Source organism: Episyrphus balteatus, chromosome 3, assembly GCF_945859705.1.
Source record: "Episyrphus balteatus chromosome 3, idEpiBalt1.1, whole genome shotgun sequence".
NCBI classification, from domain to species: Eukaryota; Metazoa; Arthropoda; class Insecta; order Diptera; family Syrphidae; genus Episyrphus; species Episyrphus balteatus.
Window position 1 is genome coordinate 118,990,648 of NC_079136.1, and position 15,053 is coordinate 119,005,700.

The 15,053-nt window shown below is 29.2% G+C and overlaps 1 protein-coding gene across 3 annotated transcripts in view; it reads left to right on the forward strand.

The window, feature by feature from the left end:
- The window catches only part of LOC129917023 (uncharacterized), a 135,025-nt gene that overhangs the window by 35,072 nt on the left and 84,900 nt on the right, over positions 1-15,053 (forward strand). For all 3 annotated transcript variants that reach the window (XM_055997327.1, XM_055997325.1, XM_055997326.1), the window contains exon 2: positions 4,787-4,837. The gene's annotated coding sequence lies outside the window, so the exon portion shown is untranslated. The remainder of the gene's footprint in view (positions 1-4,786; positions 4,838-15,053) is intronic.

A 15,053-nucleotide genomic window follows, 5' to 3' on the forward strand; every position in this document is an offset into this window, starting at 1 on the left:
CGTGATTCTCGAGCGAACACACTATACAATGCCAAAACGATTTATAGACATATTTTTTTTTTTTTTTTTTTTTGTTTCTTGTCTGTCTAAAGCGCGGTCTTGAATGTGAGGTATACTTTTAGACCCCTTGGGATGATAGATCAGACACCCACTTAACACTATATCATTGGATATATTCGATTTATTTGAGAGTTCACGACAAAGAACTTTGATGCTTCTCTTTTTTTTTTGTTATGTATTTATTCTGGAGGAATCATGTTCAAACGAAGTTATTATTGGATTCCGATTGGGATTTGATTGCAGGTAACGATTTAGGTAGGATATGAAATATTTCTTAGATGTATGTGAATTGAACTTGGACCTCAAATTTTAGAAAACAAAAGAAATGGGTCAAAATGAATGAATGGATAGAATTTAAGAATTTTTGTTAAAAAAATAAATATTTCGTTTTCCAGAAAATTTTGGACTCATTTCAGAAGGGGTCCTAAATAACAATAGGGAAGAAAATTAAGAACACACACCAACTTTAAAAAGAATTTGGTCAAAATAAATGAATGGATGGAATTTAAGCTTTTTTGTTAAAAAAAATTTTGGATTTATTTCTGAAGAGGTCCTAAATAACAATAGGTGAGAAAATTAAGGACAGACACCAACTTTTCAAATTAAAGAAAGATAAAGATGTGACAAAAGTAGTAATTAAACATGAACATTTTAGGGTCCATTTTACCGTCAAGAAATGGAAAGAAAAAATTTAAGGTCCAAGCAAATCGACATTACAATTTAACTCATTCAGAAGGGGTCCTAAATAACAATAGGGAAGAAAATTAAGAACACACACCAACTTAAAATAAAAAAAAAGAATTGGGTCAAAATAAATGAATGGATGGAATTTAAGCTTTTTTGTTAAAAAAAAAAAATATTTCGTGCTCCAGGAAAATTTTGGATTTTTTTCTGAAGAGGTCCTAAATAACAATAAGTGAGAAAATTAAGGACAGACACCAACTTTTCAAATAAAAGAAAGATTCTATAAAGATGTGACAAAAGTAGTAAGTGAACATGAACATTTTAGGGTCCAAGATTTAAACCGTCAAGAAATGGAAAGCAAAAATTTAAGGTAGAAGCAAATCGACATTACAATTTAACTTTAACTTTTATTTAAAAAAAATAAATGAAAAATAACAAACAAATAGGCTTTTCGAAAAAAAGTATTCTATTCGAATTAATCAAAAATCGAAGGTCACATGTAACGTAGAATTTTCGATATTTTACAGAACATTTTTGGGATCAGTATACCTCTTTCTACTTGAGGTCTGAATTTGATTTGTATATTTTTATATAAAAAACTTATTAGTTAATAAGTGAAAAACTCTTTTGAATTTAGTGTAATTATTCTTGTTCTATTCAAATTTTTTTTTAAATGCCCCTAAAAAGTAAAAAATAAAATTATAGAAATTAGAAGAATAAAAAAGGTTTCACTTTTGCTGTTCCATGTAGATATTCAGTTCAGACCTCTACGTGTTTCGTAGATTTTGTTGAAATAAAAACTTTAATATCCTTGAAAACACCCACTTAAATAAATTTCTGACCTTAACGGAAAGTGTCCTTTTTTTTTTTTTACTGTTTTATGAAGATTTCTTCTTAAGACCCCTACGTCGTCGTTGATATAATTTAAGGAAAACTTAAATTAACATCGTACCGGATTGTTAGAGATTCGAAGAGAGAAATGTAAAAAATTCTTTTCTCAGAATGAAGAGTACTTAAAAAAAAACGTTTTCTGATTACTTGATGAGTTGTTGATGAGATTGGGGGTCCTAAAACTACTATACACGTGAATTTAAAAAAAAAAAACTTTTTTTCTCAAAAATATTGATCTCACAGAAAAAAACCTACATAAACCCTTATATTTTCCTTTTTGATGAAAATTTTTATTTAAGACCCCTAAAGAGATTCTTTTTTTTTTTTAAATTGTATTTAATAGATTTTCTCTGACAAATGAAGACTTTGAATTGAGAACCCCTTAATCTTCTAGGTTCTCCAAAAATAATCCTCACATCTTTCACTAATAGACGAAATAATCCAACCAATAAATTTGAGGTCCGAAATGGTTCTGACGTTTTTTCTTATAGAATAGACGAACTTTATCAACAATAATTACCTACAGTCTGGAAAGAAATCTCTTTTCTAAGCCCATCACTAAACTTTGAATGGAAATTATTTGGGACCCCCTTAAACTTTCATTTTTTCATTAGATATCACTAGACTCCAATCTTAATTGACAACTTTGAACAAAAAACTTCCTTTCTACAAAGCAAACAGACCCCTTCTAAATCATAATGTAAACACAAATTGTGTTACGTAAACGCCAGCAAAAAACAAAGTCCCACTTTTTGACCATATAAATATATTATTATTGGTCTCTCCCCATATAGCTACAACTTCTCCAGACATAACAACTAATCCTCAAATTACATAACGCAGCAAAACGAAATCTCTTCTCAGCCATCTACTATGTCCATTTATTTTTTTTAAGACTGAAAAGTCTAAATAAAAAAAAAAAAAAAAAACAAGAATTAAGTCAAGAAAATTGTAAACAGCCAACAAGACACCATCACCATCACCAACAGCGAATAGTCACCCGGAGTCACCCAGCTCCCGTTATATGAGCGGTGTGCGATCGATGCGGTGTGAAATGAGAATATTAATGGCAGCTTTCTGCGCGATCGCCTAGGTAGCTCTACAAACCAAACAAAACAGACAAAACAAAAAAAAAAAAAATAGCACAGAAAAAGATATAAGACTTACAAATAAAGAAAGAAAAACGAAAAAAAAAGAAGAAGAAGACGAAGAAGGTGGAGTTGATAAGGGGAATATCAACTAAAAAGAAATATAAAAACCGAATGACACAGCCGCACCGCAACTGTTCCGCTAATGACCAAGGCCCGCCGCAGACACTTAACTGTTATATGCACTGCCGCGCCACCAGGCCAAGCTGAAAGCAGCGGGAGAGCCAAGTATTATTTTTATTGGGCACGACAACTCTTGAGACTTCCATGTTTTCAAGCAACAACCAAACAACAAAAACCTGATGCTTTAAATGGCAGTAGAGTCGACGCTATTACGTCCGTTTGACAGTTCCCTTCCTCCCGCAGCTCTTGTCCCGTCCAGCAAAATTTGTTTTGAGTTTTAGCCAGAATGTAAGTAGGTTGGCAGAAAGTATTAGCCACCTAGCGTCATAAAGCAAACATTACCGTTTGCCTGGCAGTAAACAGATACTCTCATCTCGTATCTCTAAGATGCAGCTCACTAGCAGACAGCTGCTGTAGCTCCCGCTTCAACTGCCGGCCGCCATCGATCGCCGGCCGCCACACAACCATACACAAGATATATACCAAACAAAGAACCCAAGCGCAAAAAACCAGGCCTGCTGCTGCTGGCATTACAGAGTGGTCCAGACTAGGCGAGACGTGTGGAGTGCCGCAGGGTGGGGTCTTTGCTGCTGCACTAGTGCACTCGTATCTCAGCCTCTGACCGTTGTTCGCGTAGCCCATAAAAACATACACGACCATTGCATTAGCAGCAGCAGCAGCGTTCGCAAAACAGTTGGTAATCTCACAATATCGTCAAAGAGGGAGACCGATCTCGCGTTTGCTTTAGTTTTGTTTTTCTGTTGGTTTGTTTGTTGGCTGTTGCCGGTTGCATGGAAAGACCGACCAAATGTGGATAAGTTTGTGTATCTTTTTGTTTGTTTTTGCGTGTCATGCATGTGTATCTAATAGATGCTCTCTCAGATTTCAAAGCTTTAGACTTACATTAAACCCGGAGAGAGACAGAGAGAGAGAGGGGGGAAGAGAGAGACTTTTGAGAAAAGTTGAATTGGATTTGTGTGATAATTTTGACCTTCGGCAAAGATAAACCTACTCAAACTGCTTTGTTTTTTTTTGTTTTGTTTTTAATGGCGCGCGGGTGAACAGTAAACAAGTTTAATTAGATACTTCTCTTTTGCTTTGCAGTTGCAACAGCAGCAGTAGCAGCTTTGTTACAAGAGCTTTGTTTTTTATTTTTTTTGTTTTTGTTTCTCGTTTTTCTGTAAAAAGTTGTAGGTGTTTGTTGGTGGAACCTCTGAAAACCGTCTCGGCGCCGCCGTTAATGTAATTAACTCGTTTGCTTTTGTTTTGTTGTTTCTTTTAATTTAGTTTTTTTTTTTTTTTGTTGGTTAAGTTTAACTATGAAAAAGAGAACTTTTTTTTTTACTTGAGAAAAGTTAAATGTCAATCGTGGGTTTTTGGTTAAATGTGGAGTAGACGAAAGAAAAAGATGAAAACTTCGTGACCTTTTGGGCTAAGATAATTATTTTTTTCAAAATTTTAGTGGCGCCATTTCAATTGGAACAAAAAAAAAAACTAAAAAATATTCAAATGGCTTTGATGTAATATTTTTTTCAGTTTTAAGGAGGTACATTTTTAGATTTTAGTATATATTGTGACTTAACAGACTTTTGGGTTTACGTTAATTTTGGTCTTGATAGAAATACAGTCATTTGGGATTAAAATCTTTAAACAAAAATGGAAATTTCGGTTTTTTTTTTGCGATAGTATTGAGATTGATATGATTGATTAAATTCATGTATCTAATAAAAAGGACTAAAATTTTGACACACTTGAATATTTAAGTTCCTTTCTTCATTAAAAAGTCATAATAAAATATTAAAAACAAAATTGAAAATACAAAAAAATACAGTATGCCTACCTACAGTAAACTTTTCTTTTCTTTTTTTTTTTCTTTTCAGAACATTTTCTTTCTCTTCTTTGAAGACTGAAGTTCCTTTGAAGCTGTTGTTGTAAGTACCTATTTCTTTTATTTCTTATGAAAACTAATCACATTTAAAATTAAATTCGCTTTGAAGAAGATGCCTGAATTTCAGAAAGTTGACGACATTACCTTTAATTTGAGATCAATATTGTCAACAATGTACTTTGTACCTGTGGTTTTTGAAACAACTACTACTTTGAAACTAATAGTCATCTTTCACTTGCAATATGAGATTTTCGAGAAAAAAAAAAGTTATGTATACACCACAGTGACCAACAAATCGATTCTTTAATTTTTGCAGCTTTACTTCTTTTTTTTATAATGACCTTTTCCTTTTCTAAATTAAAATAACAATAAACATCTCTAGATTAAGAAATAAATGCACGACTGGGTAGCACGAACTTGCTCTTAGGGTTAAAGTTACTAAAATTTTTAAGACTTTTTATATAGAAATTTGGAAAAAAAATAAAATTCGTTAAAAAAAAAATAAAATAAAATCTGAAATTAAATGGCCCCCCGAAACACGTATGCAGTTTTGATTGATATATTAACATGCATTTTTAGAAAAAATATTTTCAAAATCGTTAGAGCCGTTTTTAAAAAAAACTAATTTTTTATAAATAATTTTAAAATCAAATTGGTTTACCATTTTGTAGAAATCACTAATCAACATCTAAAAACAAAATTTCAAAAAAATTCAATGTCCCGTTTTCGAAAATTTGATTTTTCAAAAAAAAAATTTCAAATTTTTTTTAAAAATCCAAAAATTTTTTTTTTGTAAATTTTATTTTTGGTTTATATTTATATTATAAAAATGCTTCTTCACAAAAAGTTTCGTTGAAATCGAATAAGCAGTTTCGGAGATAATCGGATTTAAAAAAAAAGGTTCTATGGCAGGTACCGTTAATAATGATTTTCAAAAAAAAATTTTTTCATTGAAAGATAGATCTTAGCTTTTTAAACCAAAATCGGAGCCGTTTTCGAGATATTTAAATTTTACTAAAATCGGTATATGACAAGTACCGTTATTTTTGGTCCAAAAAAATTAATTCCAAAAACCCCTCTTTAGAGTCGCCAAATAACGCTACATACCAAGTTTGACATTAATCGGTCCATGCGTTTAGGCTGTAGCTCCTTATACAGACAGACAGACAGACAGACAGACAGACAGACAGACAGGCGGACTTCCGGGACCCACTTTTTTTGCGTTGTCTACCATCGTAATGTCATGGAAAAATGTTATCTCAACTTTTTTTTTGTACGCATGCATAACTTGATATATAGTACCTATATCGCAAGTAAAACTTATGTACATAGGTAATTATTTACATTTTGGAAAAAATACAGGTTACATTTTTCTGATAATTTTTTTTTTTCAAAATTCAGTTTTTCAAAAATACTTTATTAAATTAGCTTTATTTTAGACTTACCTAGATAATTCAATTTGAGTAATATGTTTGAAGTCACTTGCATAAAAACTGCTAGTAAAAAAATTTCATTCTAAAAAAACCTTGGCAAGTTTCGATATGACTCAATTTAAAAATGTTCAAAAAATGTTTGAAAAAATTTTTTTTTGTTCACAAAAGTAAATTTTCAATCCATATATTTCAAAGGTGAAAGGGTGTTTTTTCTATTAAATTGAATTTTGTGTCTTAATCTTGAAATGCATATATTTTACGACATTTCGTTCAATTTTTTTTTTTTTAATTCCGGTTCCGGTTTAAAACCACCTTGTATTCAAATTTGATAATGTAAAAATAAACAAACAATTAATTCTTAAAAGTGATTTATTTGAGCCACACAAAAATTATGTATTAAAAAAAAAATACTGAAAATCGTTAGATAGGAGCCTTTTCTTTAAAAAAAATATTTCTTTTATAAATATTCAAAAAAAAAAAAATTTGCTTAAAGTTGGTATGACATTTCGTAATAATAAAACCGCCACAAAAAAAAAAAAAACCTGGCTTGTACAGCGAACTAGACCAAAATATGCTTATTTTTTTCGAAGCGTTAAATCCGAATTCAGTTTTAATTAATTTTCTTATATGATTTTCTTAAGAAAAAGTACGTGCGACCATGTCGGGCATTTTATTTCTTAGGTAATATAGAATGTAGATATATAAAAGTCAAATATACATTTTAACAAAAGTTTTTGTTATTATTTTTCTTTTTTTAATAAAATAACAAAATTACATTTTTTCGAGTAAATTAAACTAAATTTATAAAATTCATCTTAAAAAAAAATAATTGAAATCTAATGTACCTTTTTAATAAAACTTTTGCATCCGAACCACTTAACATTCCAATATTTGAATTTATCAATAAGGATAAAATAATTTATTAACCTTTTATAGTTAAAAGAATTTAAAAAAATATAATATCTTTAAAAAATTTAATAAACCTTGGGTAGAATATTATCGTTTAATATGATTTCATTATTTCTCTTTTCCTTCCACCCAATAAACTGATCAAAAAGGGACTTTAATTGATTTAAATACTCAAAGGGGAGGACAATTTTCAAACCATAAGTCCTCGCCTTGTCCTTGTCAACTGCCTGTTGCTTAATTTTAAATGAACTTTCACTTAAAATTATGACCATTTTGTGTGTTTCATTTTTGGTTCATTTTAAATAATTTAAATAGATAAAAATCTTAAAAAGCCTTGAATAATAATAAACAAAAAAAAAATTAGAGCAACACTTCACATTAAGGACGTAAAACAGAGAGATTCTCTTGGGTGCTTTGCAAATATAAATTTGCAGCTGTTGTGCCCTGATTTATCACCATTAAGGACTTTAAAACAAATTCCCATTTTGCTCATTTATCTTTGTTGTTGGGGTGTAGATTGTGCTAGTGTGTGTGTGTGTGTGTAAAGTCCAAACCAAAACATTAGCCATCAATTTTTCCCACCTCCTCCCAATGGAGGACCAAATTTAGAGCCATTGAACAGAACTTAGAGGGTTTGGGAGGACGAAATAGAAGAATTGATGACAATCAGTGAGGATTCTTTTTTTTTATTTGAGAGCAAAACGAACACTTCCGAGTCATCGTTATGATGATGATGGTGATAAAGAAAAACTTTTTTTTTCTGTGTTTGAAAAATTTTTATTTGTTGTTGTTGTCAAACGACAGGTTTGAAATATTATTTTATATAGAAACTTGACGGCAGTGCTGAAAAGAAAAATGTTGAAAAAAAATGAAGACAAAAATAATGAAGCATTCGAACAACAACAGCTTCCTGGATGAGAAAAAAAAAGGGTTTCTGTGTTTCTCTAAGAAAAACAAAAACAAAAAAATGAAAAATTAGTTTTCAAAATTGAACAAAGCTTTTTTCAATTTTCCAAAAAAGAAATAAAAAACATTAAGGGGCTTCAATTTATCAAATTCCTCTCTAATATTGACATACAAATTGCAATCAATATCGAGGTCGAAATTTACGTGTCAATTTTGACATGCCATAGAGCAGCAAGCAGAGCAACATATTGAAATAAAGGAGGGGGTGTTGTTGGTGTTTTACCGTATGGCACACACCTAATATGGTATTTGGCAGGTGAAACCTTGAAGTAATAAATTTCATGGTAGTGTTGTTTTTTTGGGGAGTATACAAAACATGCTCGTGGAGATACTACATGTGATTGATGGAAAGTGCTTAAGCCCAACACGTAAATGGAAAAAGAAAATTTGTGGATTTTTACACAGGTAAAGAGAGGTTACATGAGTATACGTAGGGATAAGTTGGACTTGATGAAGATTTTGGCTATCATGATTGTGAGAATAGTAACCAGAAATGAAGCCAAAAAAAAAAAAAAAATCAATGAACTGTAAGAAAGTAATAAAACAAAATTGAATGAGAAGAGAGTTTTTTTTTACGATTTTGTTTGTAGATAAACTGGAACTGTTGCAATGATTGGGTTTTTCCTTTTTTTGTTTTCCTAAATAAATATTTGATGAGTTTATTGATTTTTTTTGTATTAAAAATTAAGTTCAATTTGATTTTTGATAAAGAAAAATCATTGTAATTGATCTTGATTGAAATGTGAAGAATCGAGTAATTAATGGAAGTCTTATAAAGGAATTCAAGATAAGATTTTTCTTAAATTTTTTCATAAAAAAGAGGTTGTCTGTAAAGCCGGTTTACGGACGACGATTTTACGTGATAACGTCGTATAAAAACATGATGCGTGCTTTTGTTTGAAATGAGTCAATTGAAGCGTTTATTTATTTCAAACAATCATAATTTACAAGAAAAAGCTAAAAAAAAAATACCTTTTTTCTTTTCTCATTATATAATTTTTTTTATTTTAAAAGCTTACAAAAAAAGTCAAGAACTGTTTCGAAAGAATAAAACCATTTTTAAATTTTTACAATGTGAAAAAAGTATTAAAATAATTTATTAAAAACAATCATTTCTTATGAAAAAAGTGAAAAAATTACTTCCATCACCCAAAAATCCATTTTTTCGATATAACAACCTATAAAAAATTTTATACCAACTGAAAGCTTATTGATTCAGCTCAAAATATGTACACTTCGCGTCACTTGAATAGAAACAACAATTTTTCTTTAGAAAATACCGATTGGCGCTTCGGTGTGGTAACTTAGTAGATTTTTGGTTTTGCATTTTCAAAGAGGAACTTTTAATAAACAATGTTGTAAAAACAAAAAACCCAAAACAGAAACCGTATGGCTACTAGTTGCGTTTTTTCGCATTACTTCACAAAAAACAATGTTTTTTTTTGCGTCACTTGAATAGAAACAAGCTCTTAAATTAGATAAAAATGATGAAAAATCATGGACAACACTAATTTTAGTAAAGCAGTCTTAAACTTTGACATTATTTGCACATTATAACCAATTATGGGCTACGAGCTACCATTAGGCATCACAGAAAATGCATAAATAGCAGCTAGCATTGGATATCGATCATGTCTATTAGACATCTACAAAAAGAACTAGAATTTTTTGAACACGATCAATTTTCATCAAAAAAGCAAAAAAAAACCATATAATTTTATTTTCTCACGCTATTGAATAAATTTTTTCAATGACAACCTATACAAAATTTTATATCATGTAAAAGCTCATTATATCACCTTTCAAATGACTTTTCAATCTAATTTCTACGGTGCCTAGTAAAAAAGTTAGAATTTTTTAAAGCCAACCATGTCTACATTTCAAACTGAGAATACAGTACTTCCCACACTGGTGGCTGTTCATGATCAACAGAGGTCGAACTACGGCATACGTACGTTAACGTATTGACGCTTTATGTCTCTATCATTTTCTTCTAATTAAATAGAGAAAGAAATAGTCAAAACGTTAACGAACGTATGCCGTAGTTCGACCCCAGATCTCCACAGGTGTTTCGAGGTATTTTGCAAGTTTTTTAATTTAACATTGTGTAGCTTGTAGTTAATGTACAGTTATGTGTGATATATCAAATAAAAGGTAATATTATTAGGATGCTCAATAAAGTTAAATCAAGTTTGTATTTGCTCTAGATCAAAAGATATAACCTGTTGAAAAATAGAACTTTATTTTACCGTTATCTCAAAATTTTGAAAACAAAATTGATTCAAATTTTGCACAGATATAGTCCTATTTATTATCTATTTTTACTATAAATTTAATTAATTAATCTGTTGAAGAAAAAAAGTTAAAAATAAAAAACGGTCAAAAACGGTCAAAAAACTTGGGACAAAAAAAACTTGTTTTTCCCGTTATTCGATCAAAAATCATTTTAAAATACCAATTTTTTGCACATATATGCGCACAGTAATAGACTAGATGTTCTATAAGCTTGAGATTTTTTGAATGCTACAAAAATTAAAAAAAAATAAAAAATAAGTAGGTGTTTTTCAAAAATTCATGTTTCGAAACGCAAAGACTTAAAAAAAATCCGTATTAGACCCCTTACTTTTTTTTTTAAATTATATTTCGAATGAAGTTTTTCAAATTGTCAAAAAAAATTTCTCCTACTATAATCACTACTTCCTCAAAGGTCTACTTCATGTCTTAGTTTTAGAAAATCATTTATTACGTGGTTTTGAAATTTTTAGAATTTTTTTCAAATAGATTGTCAGAAAATAGCAAATTTTTTGTAGTTTTGTTTTACCCCTATTTACCCTATTTAAAGATGGAATTTTTTAAAATCCTTCAAATGTATTCAATTTTAGATTATTATCTTTCAAATAAGCTATAGAAGATTTTTGTATCTCTAATAGTTTATTTTTAGTTTTGAATTGAAATTTTTGCCGAACTGCGAAAGTGCGAGAGTGGAACGGGAGAAAATGGCATCACTTTTTTGTGGTAGCTGCCATGGTTCATCGATTTATAAGACGTTATCACGTCAATAAAATTTTTCAAATATGAAAAAAGACAGTTAGTTTTTTTTTTTCAATTTTTGTTTACCTCTAATAAAATATAAAAAATTCTTGGACATTCGTTTTTCTGCAGTAAATTATATTTACTTGGACTGGACAGTCAATGATAGTAGTCAGAAGTTAATAATCTGCAGTACTTTTTGTTTTTTACTGCAACAACTTGTAAGCACAAAATTTCTCTACCATACCAGGGTTGTAAAAAATCATTTGAGTTTTAATCCATTTAATTTCCATAACAAATTTAAAAAAAATATTTATTGCAACTGCAAAATTACCTACCCTTTGGAAAATGAAAAAAAAAAAAAAAAAAAAAATTAAATGCAAAATTAAATGCAAAATATTTTTATTTGCACCGTTTTTTTTTTCAATGCAAACATTTTTCAGTTGCAATAAATATTTTTTTATTTGCAATAAATACATTTTTTTAAAATTTTATATGCATTTTTTTTTAAACTGATATTTTTACAACCCTGATCTGAAGTCAGTTGCCCAAACACCCTCAAAATTTGGAGTAAATTGAAAAAAAAGTCGGATTCTATGACGATTTGTATGTGATTTCAAAATAATCACATCTGTTAGCAGTTTGAGAATTGCATTTCCGATTTTTTAAAAGTCAAGAAAACCTTCAACAAATAGATTTAGTCATTTTAATCTTTCAACTTTTTCGTCAATGAATTAATTTTTTCTTCCCAAGTTCGTCTCAAGTTATGACCAATTCATTTGTTAGTCTTGAATACAAATTCCCGACAGTGTTTTTTTTTTTTTCTTACGTCCACCCAAAATATTTTCTTTTGAATTTATTTTTTTTTTTTTTAATCTTCTTATGGAATAATGATTTTTTTTCCATTGTGACCAAAAAGAAGAATGGAGTTGGTTTTTTTTTTTCTTCTTCATAATAGTGACAATGGACAATGGACATCAGAGACATTTTATTACAGCTAAGGGCATTGTGATTACGTCTAATTGTTAAAACACTTTTTATAAAGTTTGTTTTTGTTGTTGTTATTTTTTTTATATTATTGTAAAAATCAGGTCAATGGACAAATTAATTGTCTGACTTAATATTATTATTGTTGTTGTTTTTGTTGTTGTTGTAAAGAAATGCAGAATTAATGATGCAATTGTTATTAAATTTTTATTTTGCATGAGCAAAATTATTTATTGAATAAAGTGAAGCAAAAGTTAGTGAATTTTTGCTTAATGGGCAAGCAATCATTAACAATATTAAATTTTTCATAACTAGCTATAACTGATAATAGCTATAATATAATAATAATATAATTGACGTGTGGTTATTTTTATATTCATTGGGATTCCCAATGAACAACATGAAGTTGCACATTTTTGTTTGTATTCATTTTTTTTTGTTTGCTTTGATGGTAACTTAACCATGGTTATATGGAAATGTAATTAAAATGAGATTATCTAATGTCTGGCTAACCTAAATTGAAAACAAAAGATTGGCAATAGTTAGAAAATAAATGAATAGAAACAAATATAGGGATGGATAGTGCTATGTGATGCATGTATTTTTCATGTATAGGTAGGATACTTACTCGGATTAAGATTTAAAAATCACAGTGGACCGATGTTTTGCTACTGTAGCTTTTTTAAGGATTTATTAAAGTAGAATTGTTAGTTGAATTACCTAATGGCCGGATTTATATAAAAATACAGTCAATTGAAAATACAACCATTTCAGCCAACTGTTAACTGACTTTTGAATACATCTCAATAACATTATCAAGGACAAAATTAAAATTATGTTAGCAAATGAATAGAGCTTAAAAAGACCTTTCTTTTGATATCTCACTAGATTAAGAGAAACACAAAAAAAAAATCATGTGTGCAATTCACACGTGATAGAAGTGAAAAATTAAAAATTATTTTTCTTCCCGAGTCGAACTTTATGTACGAATTTAGTACTCAAAGTAATTAATATAATCTATTTAAGTACTTTTCGTTTTAAAACAGACCTAAATATGAACTTTGTACACTTAGTAAACTCAGTAACTCCTAAAAAACCTTCACGGCGGATAATTAGCGACTTTTAAAACTGAAAACACTTGTTTAGTCCTAAATAATCTATTTGTGTCCAGAATTTTTAGACCTTACTATGCACTTGTAAATCTCTTTAAGCTTGGTAGACACTATTAACACTATTTAAGCTAGGTTGAGACTCTTAAAACTCAAACATTTTGTAAGTGCTAAATGTTCTTCAGGTGTCTAGAATATTAACCCCTAAATATGTACTCTTTTATCTAGGTTGAGACTATCAAAACTCCAATTTCTAGTTAGGTCCTAAAAGTACAAGTTCAGACAGGAAACCACCTTGGTCATTGTCTCGTGCACTTGTCACTTTAAAAAGGGCATTCGAAGTGGGTCATTTGGCAAGTGCGGGTCGGTGCCGCGTGTTGACCAATTTCAATCTCGGTCTTAGTTGCAAATTTTATTTACAAGAAAAAATTTTTCGTGCGTTATTTTTTTTTTTTTTTATATATAAAAGAAAGAGATAAAGTGTTGATGATTGCGGCACTCGGTCAAAATGGCGAGTTGGTGCTTACAATAGTATCATTTCGGCAATATTAAAATCACTTGTTAGGTATTCTTTATTTTTCAAAAAGTAAATTTAGTGTTCAAAATTATTCGTGTCGCGTGTTCTTTTTAATTTCTCTGTACAGGACAATTATTAGTTTCGTACGAAACACGTGTTAAAAAAATTCGAGATTTTAAACAAAACTAAAAATACGATGATGGAGAAATCCAAAAAAGTGCTTTTTGTCATGACATCCGTCTGTGCGTGTCGGTGCGTTCCTCTGTCGGTGAGTCGGTCGTTGGTGCATCTGTACATGCTGCCTAAACGGGATTTTCTTAAAATTTAGTATGGATGATTTTTTCGTAATTTTGTAATTTTGTAATTGTGTGTTTTTTTTTTATTTTGTAATAGGTATGTGTATCTCTTATAAAAAGTATACCTACCAAAAAATTACATTATTAAGTGAATTTAATTCAACGGATAAGCCAATTTTATTCAGATGTTTCTTATCATTTTGTATTCTAAAATATGATAAAATTTTCAGAAAAATATTTAGTTTTTGTAAAAAGGATTAATTTTTGACCTAAACATTTTTTTTTTATTTTTCTTCGGAAAACTTAACCAAATCTTCAAATTCCGATAGTTATTTAGATACTTAGAACTACAACAGCAAGTAAGTGTGACCCAGTACTAGATTTTATTTTTTATATTAATAATATGTAGCTATGTGTAGCAACAAACAATAATTATTTTTATTCTATAGCTTAACAACATTAAAATCACATATCATTACGAATTAAATCTAAATTTGCACTTCAACGTTCCACGTTTAGTAAAATTTCAGCATAATTCATAATAATGTATTGTAAATTACTCATTTTATTTAACCTGAAAATATATTATGAATGAATTAGAATTTGTAGAACCATGTTAGAATATTTAGACCCTGATGAGATCAAAAAGACCTATAGAAGTCTTAAAATGTAGAACTAATAGGACTTAATGAGTTTATGTAGAATATTTAGGTTCTATAAAGTGTTTAATAATAATATTTTAGCTCCTAAATAACTACCCAAAATGGGATTTTTTCCGATAACCGACTATTTGAGGTCTTAAGTAGAGGTTATTTTCTTTAGAAATTAAGTGATATTTATGGTCTATTTAATCTTAATAGAGAATGTTTCGGATTAAAATATGTTTTAAATAGTACCAAATGTTCGACTCGGGTTGCAGAAAATAAAAATCGAAAAAATTTACCTTATTTTTATTCCATCATCTTTAAATCCATATCTTTTATATAACAACCTAATAACTTAAATAATAATA